At 63.2% G+C, this 15,579-nt stretch overlaps 1 pseudogene; it reads left to right on the forward strand.

Annotated features, from left to right (window-relative positions):
• LOC115128817 (potassium voltage-gated channel subfamily H member 8-like) overlaps positions 1-15,579 on the forward strand; it is a 149,057-nt pseudogene that overhangs the window by 118,913 nt on the left and 14,565 nt on the right.

Genomic DNA, 15,579 nt, shown 5'->3' on the forward strand with positions numbered 1-15,579 from the left:
GACAGGGCTGGTTCAGGGTATGGGATGGGGAGACAGGGCTGGTTCAGGGGTATGGGATGGGGAGACAGGGCTGGTTCAGGGGGTGGAGATGGGGAGACAGGGCTGGTTCAGGGGTGGGGATGGGGAGACAGGGCTGGTTCAGAGGGGTGGGGATGGGGAGACAGGGCTGGTTCAGGGGATGGGGAGACAGGGCTGGTTCAGGGTATGGAGATGGGGAGACAGGGCTGGTTCAGAGGGGTGGGGATGGGGAGACAGGGCTGGTTCAGAGGGTGGGGATGGGGAGACAGGGCTGGTTCAGAGTGGTGGGGATGGGGAGACAGGGCTGGTTCAGGGTATGGAGATGGGGAGACAGGGCTGGTTCAGGGGTGGGGATGGGGAGACAGGGCTGGTTCAGAGGGGTGGGGATGGGGAGACAGGGCTGGTTCAGAGGGGTATGGAGATGGGGAGACAGGGCTGGTTCAGAGGGTGGGGATGGGGAGACAGGGCTGGTTCAGGGGGATGGGGATGGGGAGACAGGGCTGGTTCAGGGTATGGAGATGGGGAGACAGGGCTGGTTCAGGGGTATGGGATGGGGAGACAGGGCTGGTTCAGGGTATGGGGATGGGGAGACAGGGCTGGTTCAGAGGGTGGGGATGGGGAGACAGGGCTGGTTCAGAGGGGTGGGGATGGGGAGACAGGGGCTGGTTCAGAGGGGTGGGGATGGGGAGACAGGGCTGGTTCAGGGTGGTGGGGATGGGGAGACAGGGCTGGTTCAGAGGGGTGGGGATGGGGAGACAGGGCTGGTTCAGAGGGTGGGGATGGGGAGACAGGGCTGGTTCAGGGGGGGGGAGACAGGGCTGGTTCAGGGTATGGGGATGGGGAGACAGGGCTGGTTCAGAGGGGGGGGATGGGGAGACAGGGCTGGTTCAGAGGGGTGGGGATGGGGAGACAGGGCTGGTTCAGGGTGGGGATGGGGAGACAGGGCTGGTTCAGGGCATGGGATGGGGAGACAGGGCTGGTTCAGGGTGGGGATGGGGAGACAGGGCTGGTTCAGGGGTGGGGATGGGGAGACAGGGCTGGTTCAGAGGGTGGGGATGGGGAGACAGGGCTGGTTCAGAGGGGTGGGGATGGGGAGACATGGTTCAGGGATGGGGAGACAGGGCTGGTTCAGGGCATGGGATGGGGAGACAGGGCTGGTTCAGAGGGGTGGGGATGGGGAGACAGGGCTGGTTCAGAGGGGTGGGGATGGGGAGACAGGGCTGGTTCAGAGGGGTGGGGATGGGGAGACAGGGCTGTTCAGAGGTGGGGATGGGGAGACAGGGCTGGTTCAGGGGTATGGGATGGGGAGACAGGGCTGGTTCAGAGGGGTGGGGATGGGGAGACAGGGCTGGTTCAGGGGGGGATGGGGAGACATCAGGGGTATGGAGATGGGGAGACAGGGCTGGTTCAGGGGGTGGGGATGGGGAGACAGGGCTGGTTCAGGGTATGGAGATGGGGAGACAGGGCTGGTTCAGAGGGGTGGGGATGGGGAGACAGGGCTGGTTCAGAGGGGTGGGGATGGGGAGACAGGGCTGGTTCAGAGGGGTGGGGATGGGGAGACAGGGCTGGTTCATGGGGGATGGGGAGACAGGGCTGGTTCAGAGGGTGGGGATGGGGAGACAGGGCTGGTTCAGAGGGGTGGGGATGGGGAGACAGGGCTGGTTCAGGGGTATGGGGATGGGGAGACAGGGCTGGTTCAGGGGGTGGGGATGGGGAGACAGGGCTGGTTCAGGGGTGGGGATGGGGAGACAGGGCTGGTTCAGGGTATGGAGATGGGGAGACAGGGCTGGTTCAGAGGGTGGGGATGGGGAGACAGGGCTGGTTCAGGGGGTGGGGATGGGGAGACAGGGCTGGTTCAGAGGGGTGGGGATGGGGAGACAGGGCTGGTTCAGAGGGTGGGGATGGGGAGACAGGGCTGGTTCAGAGGGTGGGGATGGGGAGACAGGGCTGGTTCAGGGGGGGGGATGGGGAGACAGGGCTGGTTCAGAGGGGTGGGGATGGGGAGACAGGGCTGGTTCAGGGATGGGGATGGGGAGACAGGGCTGGTTCAGGGTATGGGGGATGGGGAGACAGGGCTGGTTCAGGGGTGGGGATGGGGAGACAGGGCTGGTTCAGGGGTGGGAGATGGGGAGACAGGGCTGGTTCAGGGTATGGAGATGGGGAGACAGGGCTGGTTCAGAGGGGTGGGGATGGGGAGACAGGGCTGGTTTCAGAGGGGTGGGGATGGGGAGACAGGGCTGGTTCAGGGGGGATGGGGAGACAGGGCTGGTTCAGGGGGATGGGGATGGGGAGACAGGGCTGGTTCAGAGGGTGGGGATGGGGAGACAGGGCTGGTTCAGAGGGGTGGGGATGGGGAGACAGGGCTGGTTCAGGGTGGGGATGGGGAGACAGGGCTGGTTCAGGGTGGTGGGGATGGGGAGACAGGGCTGGTTCAGAGGGGTGGGGATGGGGAGACAGGGCTGGTTCAGGGTGGTGGGGATGGGGAGACAGGGCTGGTTCAGAGGGGTGGGGATGGGGAGACAGGGCTGGTTCAGGGGTGGGGATGGGAGACAGGGCTGGTTCAGGGTATGGAGATGGGGAGACAGGGCTGGTTCAGAGGGGTGGAGATGGGGAGACAGGGCTGGTTCATGGAGATGGGGAGACAGGGCTGGTTCAGAGTGGTGGGGATGGGGAGACAGGGCTGGTTCAGGGGGTGGGATGGGGAGACAGGGCTGGTTCAGAGGGGGTGGGGATGGGGAGACAGGGCTGGTTCAGGGGATGGGGAGACAGGGCTGGTTCAGAGGGGTGGGGATGGGGAGACAGGGCTGGTTCAGGGGGTGGGGATGGGGAGACAGGGCTGGTTCAGAGGGTATGGGGATGGGGAGACAGGGCTGGTTCAGGGGGTGGGGATGGGGAGACAGGGCTGGTTCAGGGGTGGGGATGGGGAGACAGGGCTGGTTCAGGGGTATGGAGATGGGGAGACAGGGCTGGTTCAGAGTGGTGGGGATGGGGAGACAGGGCTGGTTCAGAGGGGTGGGGATGGGGAGACAGGGCTGGTTCAGAGGGGTGGGGATGGGGAGACAGGGCTGGTTCAGGGTATGGGGATGGGGAGACAGGGCTGGTTCAGAGTGGTGGGGATGGGGAGACAGGGCTGGTTCAGGGGGTGGGATGGGGAGACAGGGCTGGTTCAGGGCATGGAGATGGGGAGACAGGGCTGGTTCAGAGGGGTGGGGATGGGGAGACAGGGCTGGTTCAGGGGGTGGGGATGGGGAGACAGGGCTGGTTCAGGGTATGGGGATGGGGAGACAGGGCTGGTTCAGGGTATGGAGATGGGGAGACAGGGCTGGTTCAGGGGTATGGGATGGGGAGACAGGGCTGGTTCAGAGTGGTGGGGATGGGGAGACAGGGCTGGTTCAGAGGGGGTGGGGATGGGGGGAGACAGGGCTGGTTCAGAGGGCATGGGGATGGGGAGACAGGGCTGGGTATGGAGATGGGGAGACAGGGCTGGTTCAGGGGGTGGGGATGGGGAGACAGGGCTGGTTCAGGGGTGGGGATGGGGAGACAGGGCTGGTTCAGGGGTGGGGATGGGGAGACAGGGCTGGTTCAGGGGTGGGGATGGGGAGACAGGGCTGGTTCAGAGGGTGGGGATGGGGAGACAGGGCTGGTTCAGGGGGTGGGGATGGGGAGACAGGGCTGGTTCAGGGGGTGGGGATGGGAGACAGGGCTGGTTCAGGATGGGGAGACAGGGCTGGTTCAGAGGTATGGGATGGGGAGACAGGGCTGGTTCAGGGGTGGGATGGGGAGACAGGGCTGGTTCAGGGGTGGGGATGGGGAGACAGGGCTGGTTCAGAGGGGTGGGGATGGGGAGACAGGGCTGGTTCAGAGGGGTGGGGATGGGGAGACAGGGCTGGTTCAGAGGGGTGGGGATGGGGAGACAGGGCTGGTTCAGAGGGTGGGGATGGGGAGACAGGGCTGGTTCAGAGGGTGGGGATGGGGAGACAGGGCTGGTTCAGGGTATGGAGATGGGGAGACAGGGCTGGTTCAGGGGTGGGGATGGGGAGACAGGGGATGGGGAGACAGGGCTGGTCAGAGGGGTGGGATGGGGAGACAGGGCTGGTTCAGGGGGTGGGGATGGGGAGACAGGGCTGGATGATGGGGAGACAGGGCTGGTTCAGAGGGTGGGGATGGGGAGACAGGGCTGGTTCAGGGGGTGGGGATGGGGAGACAGGGCTGGTTCAGGGTATGGAGATGGGGAGACAGGGCTGGTTCAGAGGGTGGGGATGGGGAGACAGGGCTGGTTCAGAGGGGTGGGGATGGGGAGACAGGGCTGGTTCAGGGATGGAGATGGGGAGACAGGGCTGGTTCAGGGGATGGGATGGGGAGACAGGGCTGGTTCAGAGGGTATGGAGATGGGGAGACAGGGCTGGTTCAGAGTGGTGGGGATGGGGAGACAGGGCTGGTTCAGAGGGGTGGGGATGGGGAGACAGGGCTGGTTCAGGGTATGGAGATGGGAGACAGGGCTGGTTCAGAGGGGTGGGGATGGGGAGACAGGGCTGGTTCAGGGATGGGGATGGGGAGACAGGGCTGGTTCAGGGGTGGGGATGGGGAGACAGGGCTGGTTCAGAGGGGTGGGGATGGGGAGACAGGGCTGGTTCAGGGGTATGGAGATGGGGAGACAGGGCTGGTTCAGGGGTATGGAGATGGGGAGACAGGGCTGGTTCAGGGTATGGAGATGGGGAGACAGGGCTGGTTCAGAGGGGTGGAGATGGGGAGACAGGGCTGGATGGTGGGGATGGGGAGACAGGGCTGGTTCAGAGGGGTGGGGATGGGGAGACAGGGCTGGTTCAGAGGGTGGGGATGGGGAGACAGGGCTGGTTCAGGGATGGGATGGGGAGACAGGGCTGGTTCAGAGGGGTGGGATGGGGAGACAGGGCTGGTTCAGAGGGGTGGGGATGGGGAGACAGGGCTGGTTCAGAGGGTGGGGATGGGGAGACAGGGCTGGTTCAGGGGTGGAGATGGGGAGACAGGGCTGGTTCAGAGGGGTGGGGATGGGAGACAGGGCTGGTTCAGAGGGGGGGGAGACAGGGCTGGTTCAGGGGTATGGAGATGGGGAGACAGGGCTGGTTCAGAGGGGTGGGGATGGGGAGACAGGGCTGGTTCAGAGGGTATGGGATGGGGAGACAGGGCTGGTTCAGAGTGGTGGGGATGGGGAGACAGGGCTGGTTCAGGGGGTGGGGATGGGGAGACAGGGCTGGTTCAGGGGAGATGGGGAGACAGGGCTGGGATGGGGAGACAGGGCTGGTTCAGGAGATGGGGAGACAGGGCTGGTTCAGGAGATGGGGAGACAGGGCTGGGATGGGGAGACAGGGCTGGTTCAGGGGTGGGGATGGGGAGACAGGGCTGGTTCAGGGTATGGGATGGGGAGACAGGGCTGGTTCAGAGGGTGGGGTGGGGAGACAGGGCTGGGGGAGACAGGGCTGGTTCAGGGGGGAGACAGGGCTGGTTCAGAGGGGGTGGGGATGGGGAGACAGGGCTGGTTCAGGGTATGGGGATGGGGAGACAGGGCTGGTTCAGGGTATGGGGATGGGGAGACAGGGCTGGTTCAGGGGTATGGGGATGGGGAGACAGGGCTGGTTCAGAGGGTGGGGATGGGGAGACAGGGCTGGTTCAGGGTATGGGATGGGGAGACAGGGCTGGTTCAGAGGGTGGGGATGGGGAGACAGGGCTGGTTCAGAGGGGTGGATGGGAGACAGGGCTGGTTCAGGGGTATGGGATGGGGAGACAGGGCTGGTTCAGAGGGGTGGGGATGGGGAGACAGGGCTGGTTCAGGGGTGGGGATGGGGAGACAGGGCTGGTTCAGAGGGGTGGGGATGGGGAGACAGGGCTGGTTCAGGGGTGGGATGGGGGAGACAGGGCTGGTTCAGGGGGTGGGGATGGGGAGACAGGGCTGGTTCAGAGGGGTGGGGATGGGGAGACAGGGCTGGTTCAGAGGGGTGGGGATGGGGAGACAGGGCTGGTTCAGAGGGTGGGGATGGGGAGACAGGGCTGGTTCAGGGTATGGAGATGGGGAGACAGGGCTGGTTCAGAGGGGTGGGGATGGGGAGACAGGGCTGGTTCAGGGGTGGGGATGGGGAGACAGGGCTGGTTCAGAGGGGTGGGGATGGGGAGACAGGGCTGGTTCAGGAGTGGGGATGGGGAGACAGGGCTGGTTCAGGGATGGAGATGGGAGACAGGGCTGGTTCAGGGTATGGAGATGGGGAGACAGGGCTGGTTATGGGGATGGGGAGACAGGGCTGGTTCAGGGGGTGGGGATGGGGAGACAGGGCTGGTTCAGAGGGTGGGGAGGAGACAGGGCTGGTTCAGGGTGGGGATGGGGAGACAGGGCTGGTTCAGAGGATGGGAGACAGGGCTGGTTCAGGGGTATGGAGATGGGGAGACAGGGCTGGTTCAGGGTGGGGATGGGGAGACAGGCTGGTTCAGAGGGGTGGGGGGAGACAGGGCTGGTTCAGAGTGGTGGGGATGGGGAGACAGGGCTGGTTCAGGGTATGGAGATGGGGAGACAGGGCTGGTTCAGAGGGGTGGGGATGGGGAGACAGGGCTGGTTCAGGGGATGGGGAGACAGGGCTGGTTCAGGGGTATGGAGATGGGGAGACAGGGCTGGTTCAGAGGGGTGGGGATGGGGAGACAGGGCTGGTTCAGGGTATGGGGATGGGGAGACAGGGCTGGTTCAGGGGTATGGAGATGGGGAGACAGGGCTGGTTCAGGGGTATGGAGATGGGGAGACAGGGCTGGTTCAGGGGATGGAGATGGGGAGACAGGGCTGGTTCAGAGGGTGGGGATGGGGAGACAGGGCTGGTTCAGAGGGGTGGGGATGGGGAGACAGGGCTGGTTCAGAGGGGTGGGGATGGGGAGACAGGGCTGGTTCAGGGGATGGGGAGGGGACAGGGCTGGTTCAGAGTGGTGGGGATGGGGAGACAGGGCTGTTTCAGAGGGGTGGGGATGGGGAGACAGGGCTGGTTCAGGGGTATGGAGATGGGGAGACAGGGCTGGGTGGGGATGGGGAGACAGGGCTGGTTCAGAGGGGTGGGGATGGGGAGACAGGGCTGGTTCAGGGGTATGGAGATGGGGAGACAGGGCTGGTTCAGAGTGGTGGGGATGGGGAGACAGGGCTGTTTCAGAGGGGTGGGGATGGGGAGACAGGGCTGGTTCAGGGGGTGGGGATGGGGGGATGGGGAGGGGGCTGGGGGAGACAGGGCTGGTTCAGAGGGTGGGGATGGGGAGACAGGGCTGGTTCAGAGGGGTATGGGATGGGGAGACAGGGCTGGTTCAGAGGGATGGGGATGGGGAGACAGGGCTGGTTCAGGGGGTGGGGATGGGGAGACAGGGCTGGTTCAGGGGGGGATGGGGAGACAGGGCTGGTTCAGGGATGGAGGGAGACAGGGCTGGTTCAGGGGTGGGGATGGGGAGACAGGGCTGGTTCAGGGTGGGGATGGGGAGACAGGGGTTCAGATGGGGGGAGACAGGGCTGGTTCAGAGGGGGGATGGGGATGGGGAGACAGGGCTGGTTCAGGGGGTGGGGATGGGGAGACAGGGCTGGTTCAGGGGATGGGGAGACAGGGCTGGTTCAGAGTGGTGGGGATGGGGAGACAGGGCTGGTTCAGAGGGGTGGGGATGGGGAGACAGGGCTGGTTCAGGGTATGGGGATGGGGAGACAGGGCTGGTTCAGAGGGGTGGGGATGGGGAGACAGGGCTGGTTCAGGGGGTGGAGATGGGGAGACAGGGCTGGTTCAGGGGTATGGAGATGGGGAGACAGGGCTGGTTCAGAGTGGTGGGGATGGGGAGACAGGACTGTTTCAGAGGGGTGGGGATGGGGAGACAGGGCTGGTTCAGGGTATGGGGATGGGGAGACAGGGCTGGTTCAGGGGTATGGGGATGGGGAGACAGGGCTGGTTCAGAGGGGTGGGATGGGGAGACAGGGCTGGTTCAGAGGGTGGGGATGGGGAGACAGGGCTGGTTGGTTGGGGAGACAGGGCTGGTTCAGGGGTATGGGATGGGGAGACAGGGCTGGTTCAGGGGTATGGAGATGGGGAGACAGGGCTGGTTCAGGGTATGGAGATGGGGAGACAGTGCTGGTTCAGAGTGGTGGGGATGGGGAGACAGGACTGTTTCAGAGGGGTGGGGATGGGGAGACAGGGCTGGTTCAGAGGGGTGGGGATGGGGAGACAGGGCTGGTTCAGGGTATGGAGATGGGATGGGGAGACAGGGCTGGTTCAGAGGGGTGGGGATGGGGAGACAGGGCTGGTTCAGAGGGGTGGGATGGGGAGACAGGGCTGGTTCAGGGGCATGGGATGGGGAGACAGGGCTGGTTCAGAGGGGTGGGGATGGGAGACAGGGCTGGTTCAGAGAGGGGGTGGGGATGGGGAGACAGGGCTGGTTCAGAGGGGTGGGATGGGGAGACAGGGCTGGTTCAGAGTGGTGGGGATGGGGAGACAGGGCTGGTTCAGAGGGGTGGGGATGGGGAGACAGGGCTGGTTCAGGGGTATGGAGATGGGGAGACAGGGCTGGTTCAGAGGGGTGGGGATGGGGAGACAGGGCTGGTTCAGAGGGGTGGGGATGGGGAGACAGGGCTGGTTCAGGGTATGGGATGGGGAGACAGGGCTGGTTCAGGGTATGGAGATGGGGAGACAGGGCTGGTTCAGGGTATGGAGATGGGGAGACAGGGCTGGTTCAGAGGGGTGGGGATGGGGAGACAGGGCTGGTTCAGAGGGTGGGGATGGGGAGACAGGGCTGGTTCAGAGGGGTGGGGATGGGGAGACAGGGCTGGTTCAGGGGTGGGGATGGGGAGACAGGGCTGGTTCAGAGGGGTGGGGATCAGATGGTGGGGGGAGACAGGGCTGGTTCAGTGGTGTGGGGATGGGGAGACAGGGCTGGTTCAGAGGGGTGGGGATGGGGAGACAGGGCTGGTTCAGAGGGGATGGGATGGGGAGACAGGGCTGGTTCAGGGCATGGAGATGGGGAGACAGGGCTGGTTCAGGGGTATGGAGATGGGGAGACAGGGCTGGTTCAGGGTATGGAGATGGGGAGACAGGGCTGGTTCAGAGTGGTGGGGATGGGGAGACAGGGCTGTTTCAGGGGGATGGGGAGACAGGGCTGGGGAGACAGGGCTGGTTCAGGGTATGGAGATGGGGAGACAGGGCTGGTTCAGGGGTGGGGATGGGGAGACAGGGCTGGTTCAGAGGGGTGGGGATGGGGAGACAGGGCTGGTTCAGAGTGGTGGGGATGGGGAGACAGGGCTGGTTCAGGGGGTGGGATGGGGAGACAGGGCTGGTTCAGGGGTATGGGGATGGGGAGACAGGGCTGGTTCAGAGGGTATGGGATGGGGAGACAGGGCTGGTTCAGAGTGGTGGGGATGGGGAGACAGGGCTGTTTCAGGGGGTGGGGATGGGGAGACAGGGCTGGTTCAGAGGGGTGGGGATGGGGAGACAGGGCTGGTTCAGGGTATGGGGATGGGGAGACAGGGCTGGTTCAGGGGTGGGGATGGGGAGACAGGGCTGGTTCAGAGGGGTGGGGATGGGGAGACAGGGCTGGTTCAGGGTATGGAGATGGGGAGACAGGGCTGGTTCAGAGTGGTGGGGATGGGGAGACAGGACTGTTTCAGAGGGGTGGGGATGGGGAGACAGGGCTGGTTCAGAGGGGTGGGGATGGGGAGACAGGGCTGGTTCAGGGGATGGGATGGGGAGACAGGGCTGGTTCAGGTGGTGGGGATGGGGAGACAGGGGTTTCAGAGGGGTGGGATGGGGGGGCTGGTTCAGGGGTATGGAGATGGGGAGACAGGGCTGGTTCAGAGGGGTGGGGATGGGGAGACAGGGCTGGTTCAGAGGGGTGGGGATGGGGAGACAGGGCTGGTTCAGGGGTGGGGATGGGGAGACAGGGCTGGTTCAGGGGGTATGGAGATGGGGAGACAGGGCTGGTTCAGAGGGTGGGGATGGGGAGACAGGGCTGGTTCAGAGGGGTGGGGATGGGAGACAGGGCTGGTTCAGAGGGGGAGAGACAGGGCTGGTTCAGGGTATGGAGATGGGGAGACAGGGCTGGTTCAGAGGGGTGGGGATGGGGAGACAGGGCTGGTTCAGAGGGGTGGGGATGGGGAGACAGGGCTGGTTCAGAGTGGTGGGGATGGGGAGACAGGGCTGGTTCAGAGGGGTGGGGATGGGGAGACAGGGCTGGTTCAGGGTATGGAGATGGGGAGACAGGGCTGGGATGGGATGGGGAGACAGGGCTGGTTCAGGGGTATGGAGATGGGGAGACAGGGCTGGTTCAGGGGTGGGATGGGGAGACAGGGCTGGTTCAGAGGGTGGGGATGGGGAGACAGGGCTGTTTCAGAGGGGTGGGGATGGGGAGAGGGCTGGGAGGGAGGATGGGGAGGCTGGTTCAGGGTATGGAGATGGGGAGACAGGGCTGGTTCAGAGGGGTGGGGATGGGGAGACAGGGCTGGTTCAGAGGGGTGGGGATGGGGAGACAGGGCTGGTTCAGAGGGGTGGGGATGGGGAGACAGGGCTGGTTCAGGGTATGGAGATGGGGAGACAGGGCTGGTTCAGGGGGTGGGGAGACAGGGCTGGTTCAGAGGGGATGGGGAGACAGGGCTGGTTCAGGGTATGGAGATGGGGAGACAGGGCTGGTTGGTGGGGATGGGGAGACAGGGCTGGTTCAGGGTATGGGGATGGGGAGACAGGGCTGCTGGATGGGGAGACAGGGCTGGTTGGGGATGGGGAGACAGGGCTGGTTCAGAGTGGTGGGGATGGGGAGACAGGGCTGGTTCAGAGGGGTGGGGATGGGGATGGGGTATGGAGATGGGGAGACAGGGCTGGTTCAGGGTATGGAGATGGGGAGACAGGGCTGGTTCAGGGGTATGGGGATGGGGAGACAGGGCTGGTTCAGGGGTGGAGATGGGGAGACAGGGCTGGTTCAGAGTGGTGGGGATGGGGAGACAGGGCTGGTTCAGAGGGGTGGGGATGGGGAGACAGGGCTGGTTCAGAGGGGATGGGGAGACAGGGCTGGTTCAGGGTATGGAGATGGGAGACAGGGCTGGTTCAGAGGGGTGGGGATGGGGAGACAGGGCTGGTTCAGAGGGGTGGGGATGGGGAGACAGGGCTGGTTCAGGGGTGGGGATGGGGAGACAGGGCTGGTTCAGGGTATGGAGATGGGGAGACAGGGCTGGTTCAGAGGGTTCAGATGGGGAGACAGGGTGTTCAGGGATGGGGAGACAGGGCTGGTTCAGGGTATGGAGATGGGGAGACAGGGCTGGTTCAGAGGGGTGGGGATGGGGAGACAGGGCTGGTTCAGGGTATGGGATGGGGAGACAGGGCTGGTTCAGAGGGTATGGAGATGGGGAGACAGGGCTGGTTCAGGGGTATGGAGATGGGGAGACAGGGGTTCAGAGGGGTGGGGATGGGGAGACAGGACTGTTTCAGAGGGGTGGGGATGGGGAGACAGGGCTGGTTCAGAGGGGTGGGGATGGGGAGACAGGGCTGGTTCAGGGGATGGGGGATGGGGAGACAGGGCTGGTTCAGAGGGGTGGGGATGGGGAGACAGGGCTGGTTCAGAGGGGTGGGGATGGGGAGACAGGGCTGGTTCAGAGGGGGGATGGGGAGACAGGGCTGGTTCAGAGGGGTGGGGATGGGGAGACAGGGCTGGTTCAGATGGGGTGGGGATGGGGAGACAGGGCTGGTTCAGAGGGTGGGGATGGGGAGACAGGGCTGGTTCAGGGGTGGGGATGGGGAGACAGGGCTGGTTCAGAGGGTGGGGATGGGGAGGAGGGGGGATGGGGAGACAGGGCTGGTTCAGGGGTATGGGATGGGGAGACAGGGCTGGTTCAGAGGGGTATGGAGATGGGGAGACAGGGCTGGTTCAGAGGGTGGGATGGGGAGACAGGGCTGGTTCAGAGGGGTGGGGATGGGGAGACAGGGCTGGTTCAGAGGGTGGGGATGGGGAGACAGGGCTGGTTCAGGGTGTGGGATGGGGAGACAGGGCTGGTTCAGGGTGGGGATGGGGAGACAGGGCTGGTTCAGAGTGGGGGGATGGGGAGACAGGGCTGTTTCAGAGGGGTGGGGATGGGGAGACAGGGCTGGTTCAGGGGTATGGAGATGGGGAGACAGGGCTGGTTCAGGGGGTGGGGATGGGGAGACAGGGCTGGTTCAGGGATGGGAGACAGGGCTGGTTCAGAGTGGGATGGGGAGAGGGCTGGTTCAGAGGGGTGGGGATGGGGAGACAGGGCTGGTTCAGGGGGTGGAGATGGGGAGACAGGGCTGGTTCAGAGGGGTATGGAGATGGGGAGACAGGGCTGGTTCAGGGGTATGGAGATGGGGAGACAGGGCTGGTTCAGGGTATGGGGATGGGGAGACAGGGCTGGTTCAGAGTGGTGGGGATGGGGAGACAGGGCTGGTTCAGGGTGGGGATGGGGAGACAGGGCTGGTTCAGAGGGGATGGGGAGACAGGGCTGGTTCAGGGGTATGGAGATGGGGAGACAGGGCTGGTTCAGAGGGGTGGGGATGGGGAGACAGGGCTGGTTCAGAGGGGTGGGGATGGGGAGACAGGGCTGGTTCAGAGGGTGGGGATGGGGAGACAGGGCTGGTTCAGGGTATGGGATGGGGAGACAGGGCTGGTTCAGAGGGGTGGGGATGGGGAGACAGGGCTGGTTCAGAGGGGATGGGGAGACAGGGCTGGTTCAGGGGTGGAGATGGGGAGACAGGGCTGGTTCAGAGGGTGGGGATGGGGAGACAGGGCTGGTTCAGGGGTGGGGATGGGGGAGACAGGGCTGGTTCAGGGTGGGTGGGGATGGGGAGACAGGGCTGGTTCAGGGGTATGGAGATGGGGAGACAGGGCTGGTTCAGAGTGGTGGGGATGGGGAGACAGGGCTGTTTCAGAGGGGTGGGGATGGGGAGACAGGGCTGGTTCAGAGGGGTGGGGATGGGGAGACAGGGCTGGTTCAGGGGGATGGGGAGACAGGGCTGGTTCAGAGTGGTGGGGATGGGGAGACAGGGCTGTTTCAGAGGGGTGGGGATGGGGAGACAGGGCTGGTTCAGGGGTATGGAGATGGGGAGACAGGGCTGGTTCAGAGGGGTGGGATGGGGAGACAGGGCTGGTTCAGAGGGGTGGGGATGGGGAGACAGGGCTGGTTCAGGGGTATGGAGATGGGGAGACAGGGCTGGTTCAGAGTGGTGGGGATGGGGAGACAGGGCTGGTTCAGAGGGGTGGGGATGGGGAGACAGGGCTGGTTCAGAGGGGTGGGGATGGGGAGACAGGGCTGGTTCAGGGGATGGGGAGACAGGGCTGGTTCAGAGGGGTGGGGATGGGGAGACAGGGCTGTTTCAGAGGGTGGGGATGGGGAGACAGGGCTGGTTCAGGGTATGGGATGGGGAGACAGGGCTGGTTCAGAGGGGTGGGGATGGGGAGACAGGGCTGGTTCAGGGTGGGGATGGGGAGACAGGGCTGGTTCAGAGGGGATGGGGATGGGGAGACAGGGCTGGTTCAGGGGTATGGAGATGGGGAGACAGGGCTGGTTCAGGGTATGGGATGGGGAGACAGGGCTGGTTCAGAGTGGTTGTGGGGATGGGGAGACAGGGCTGGTTCAGAGGGGTGGGGATGGGGAGACAGGGCTGGTTCAGAGGGGTGGGGATGGGGAGACAGGGCTGGTTCAGAGGGTGGGGATGGGGAGACAGGGCTGGTTCAGAGTGGTGGGGATGGGGAGACAGGGCTGTTTCAGAGGGGTGGGGATGGGGAGACAGGGCTGGTTCAGGGGTATGGAGATGGGGAGACAGGGCTGGTTCAGAGGGTGGGGATGGGGAGACAGGGCTGGTTCAGGGGTATGGAGATGGGGAGACAGGGCTGGTTCAGGGGTATGGAGATGGGGAGACAGGGCTGGTTCAGGGGTATGGAGATGGGGAGACAGGGCTGGTTCAGGGGTATGGAGATGGGGAGACAGGGCTGGTTCAGAGTGGTGGGGATGGGGAGACAGGGCTGTTTCAGAGGGGTGGGGATGGGGAGACAGGGCTGGTTCAGAGGGGATGGGGAGACAGGGCTGGTTCAGGGGTATGGAGATGGGGAGACAGGGCTGGTTCAGAGGGTGGGGATGGGGAGACAGGGCTGGTTCAGAGGTGGGGATGGGGAGACAGGGCTGGTTCAGAGTGGTGGGGATGGGGAGACAGGGCTGGTTCAGGGGTATGGAGATGGGGAGACAGGGCTGGTTCAGAGGGGTGGGGATGGGGAGACAGGGCTGGTTCAGAGGGGGATGGGGAGACAGGGCTGGTTCAGGGGTATGGAGATGGGGAGACAGGGCTGGTTCAGAGGGGTGGGGATGGGGAGACAGGGCTGGTTCAGGGGTATGGGGATGGGGAGACAGGGCTGGTTCAGGGGTATGGAGATGGGGAGACAGGGCTGGTTCAGGGGTATGGAGATGGGGAGACAGTGCTGGTTCAGAGTGGTGGGGATGGGGAGACAGGACTGTTTCAGAGGGGTGGGGATGGGGAGACAGGGCTGGTTCAGGGGTGGGGATGGGGAGACAGGGCTGGTTCAGAGGGTGGGGATGGGGAGACAGGGCTGGTTCAGAGTGGTGGGGATGGGGAGACAGGGCTGGTTTCAGAGGGGTGGGGATGGGGAGACAGGGCTGGTTCAGGGTATGGGGATGGGGAGACAGGGCTGGTTCAGAGGGGTGGGGATGGGGAGACAGGGCTGGTTCAGGGGTATGGGGATGGGGAGACAGGGCTACTGAGCCTGAAGCTGCATCTGTTGGGCCTGGCACCAGGCAGCAGCAGGGACAACTGATTTAGTGTGAATAGATGGCTAAAAGTTTGCCTGCATTGATTAAATGTTGGCTAATAGAGAGCGAAATGTAAACAGTCAGAATTTTCTGTGAAGATATTAAGTAACTAATGTTAGGGGAGCAAAAGTATCCTATTTCACTATGGTCTAAGCTACCAGGTTAATTTACACCACTCACTGACCTCATCCAACTTCCTTTGTGAAGAATTGGGTGACATACTGTTGCCCATTCTCTTCTCTTTCTTTTCTTTCTTTTCATTTTTGGAAGCCAAATTTCTCTTTAGGAAGCTGAGACACGACAGTTTGGGGGCAGGACCGAACCATTTAATGTAAATGGCGGGGGGCAATACAGAGGCACTCTGGATATTTACTTTTTGCCAAAATCAAGAAAAGAAAATTAAACTGTCAGTATTATTAGTACATTGTAAATAAAATATTATTTGAATGATGATAGGTTAATAATTTAAACTTGAAAAAAATGTGCCTAATGTTCTAATAATTTTTTAGGGCCCATACGGCACCACTGGTGGGAACAATAGTGTGTTGGCAGAGGTCTCAATATAGGGTCAAAGTAGGAGGGCTGATCTAGAATCAGGTTCACCCTGTCCATTCAATTTAATATGTAAGGAAAAACTGATCCTAGATGAGTATATGCTTTGTCATACTTTGAGATGCTTTATGAACACAGGCGCTGGTGTGTGGTGCTGTTGTATCATTATGCCTTCTTTCAATAATGTTTGTTTAAGATACCCCCAGTCGTGCTGGGTC

The sequence above is a fragment of the Oncorhynchus nerka genome, linkage group LG4 (genome assembly GCF_034236695.1).
Source record: "Oncorhynchus nerka isolate Pitt River linkage group LG4, Oner_Uvic_2.0, whole genome shotgun sequence".
In the NCBI taxonomy this organism is placed as follows: Eukaryota; Metazoa; Chordata; class Actinopteri; order Salmoniformes; family Salmonidae; genus Oncorhynchus; species Oncorhynchus nerka.